The sequence below is a fragment of the Pteropus vampyrus genome, unplaced genomic scaffold (genome assembly GCF_000151845.1).
Source record: "Pteropus vampyrus isolate Shadow unplaced genomic scaffold, Pvam_2.0 Scaffold317, whole genome shotgun sequence".
In the NCBI taxonomy this organism is placed as follows: Eukaryota; Metazoa; Chordata; class Mammalia; order Chiroptera; family Pteropodidae; genus Pteropus; species Pteropus vampyrus.
In genome coordinates, this window is record NW_011889098.1 from 10007 (window position 1) to 12034 (window position 2028).

Here is a 2028-nt window from a genome sequence, read left to right on the forward strand (position 1 = left end):
GACGATAAAACCCCGCACCTTGCTACAGACGCAGCCTCGGAGGATGTGCATCGAACCGATGCCAGAGGCCGGCTCCGAGAGGCAGCCGGGCCGAGGAAAAGCGAGGGCAGGGGGAGCTTTGTGCTAACAGTCGTGCTCGGGTTGTAATTTGTGACCGTGATGGCTTCACGCGCCATCTCACATTTACTTTCTTTCTTTTTCTTTTTTTTCTTTGAGGCAAAGCAACCCTTGGTTGACCTCACAGATTGCAAGGACCCCGTCAGCTTACAATCCTTTATTTTTTTATTTTTCTGCCTACAGCACCTGGTCTTCCTAGGTGGTCTCCCATCCAAGTACTGACCAGGCCCGACCCTGCTTAGCTTCCGAGATCAGACGGGATCGGGCGTGTTCAGGGTGGCGTGGCCATAGACTCACATGTACTTTCCAAGACATGCTCTTTCTCATGGATACCTGACATCACAATACGAATGAAGTATGGAGAGGTGTTTGTATCATGTACGGAGATTTGTAAGGGGAATGCACCGAAGAAGTAGGAAGCACACGTGCCTGGGAAGGGGAGGGGTCTCTTCCTAAATCGTGTGTCTGGAAGGGGATGGGTTTCTGATCACTCGTGTGCACGCGTGTGTGCACACGCATGTGTCAGCATGATTCCGATCAGCGAAACCGCCCCACGATTATTTTGTTAAAAAGGCCGCAGGCACGTGTTCGGGGGCGGGGTGAGCCCTTGCCCAGGCTGTGGGGGCAGGATAGCTTATCTTGCCCTGGCCGCCCTCACGGGCGAGGGCACACTGGCGTGGGAATGAGAGATAACACGGTCTGGAGAGTGGATCGACCTCATTAGGCTCTGCCTCGCTTGACGTACAAGCAACTTGCGGAGTGCTGCGTGGCAGGCCGCCCCTTCAGAGATGAGCGAGGCGGTTGGTACGCGTGGAAGGTGGGAGTGAGTCAGCCACCCGAGGACAAGCACAGCATCTGACCGGGTGTTGGGGAGGCCTGCACAGTCGCTCGAGGCGGGTTCCGGATCTGGTCAGAAGCTTCCAGCAACAACAACAATAAAAGGCCGGGGTCGGGTAGGAGGGGCAGAATGTAATCCGTTATAAGGTTCACCATCATTTTTGTGTAAAAAAATCAAATTTCAAGGAATTTTTTTAATGTCCAAAAATGAAACACACAGGCATGTCTCCCATCGGCCCTCATCAGTAAACACCCTCCAGCAAATTTAGGAATGGGTCTCACATGGCTTATTTCTTACAGCCTCCTTCAGTGGAGGCCTAATCTCAGAGCTAGTAAGATCAGGTTTAAGGGGGAATTCCACTTAAATGTTAGTTTTCATTTCCATGACATGAAAAAAGAGTGACTTATGCTTCGTAGGACAATTAGTGCCGACACATGGTGCCAAGATCGTATTTCACCAGGCGGGAGGTAGACGCCCTCTCATTTCGGTCCCCGTTCCCCTCTGCTTCCCCTGTCCGTTTCCTGTCAGACTGGCCGCCTTGAATCCATTCGGTTCCCATCCTAGCTCCCTTCGTGGGGAGCAGACTCAGCTGGCTGTTCTCGGGTCCCAGGCGGTGGCCTGCGTGTGGGCGTCAGGGCACCGCCAGGCCCAGTGCCCTGAGATCTGCGGGCTCCCTGCAGTCAGGACGAGCGGGCTGGTGAGTCACTCTAATCCCATGGCGGGGTCGTGCGTGCGCAGCAAGGCCGCAGGTCCAGCTCTACAGGCGGCATCCTTTCTATTCTAACAACCTAGGTGAGGGTTGGCTCTTTCCCTAAAGTAGAATCTGAAGCGTAGGAGGGACTTTTAGGTTTTTAGAGAAGTTTTTATTAAATTAGAAGGTACATGCTGGAAAACACACGCATCGTACGTGTACAGCCTAGTGATTTTTCGCGAACCGAACATGCTTATGCCACCGGCACCCAGATCTATGCACACATGACCACCAGCACCCCGGAAGCCCCCTCGTTGCTCCAGAAGGGCCTCCGAGAAGTTGTTTTATAAATTTCGTTGCCTTTAAGTAGACCCAAGTCCAA

The 2028-nt window shown here is 53.1% G+C and overlaps 1 non-coding gene across 1 annotated transcript; it reads right to left on the minus strand.

The window, feature by feature from the left end:
• Positions 1-291: 291 nt before the first annotated feature.
• LOC111730496 lies at positions 292-410 on the minus strand. Its single transcript, XR_002776718.1, has one exon. It is a non-coding gene; the product is annotated as a 5S ribosomal RNA (ribosomal RNA).
• Positions 411-2028: the final 1618 nt, after the last annotated feature.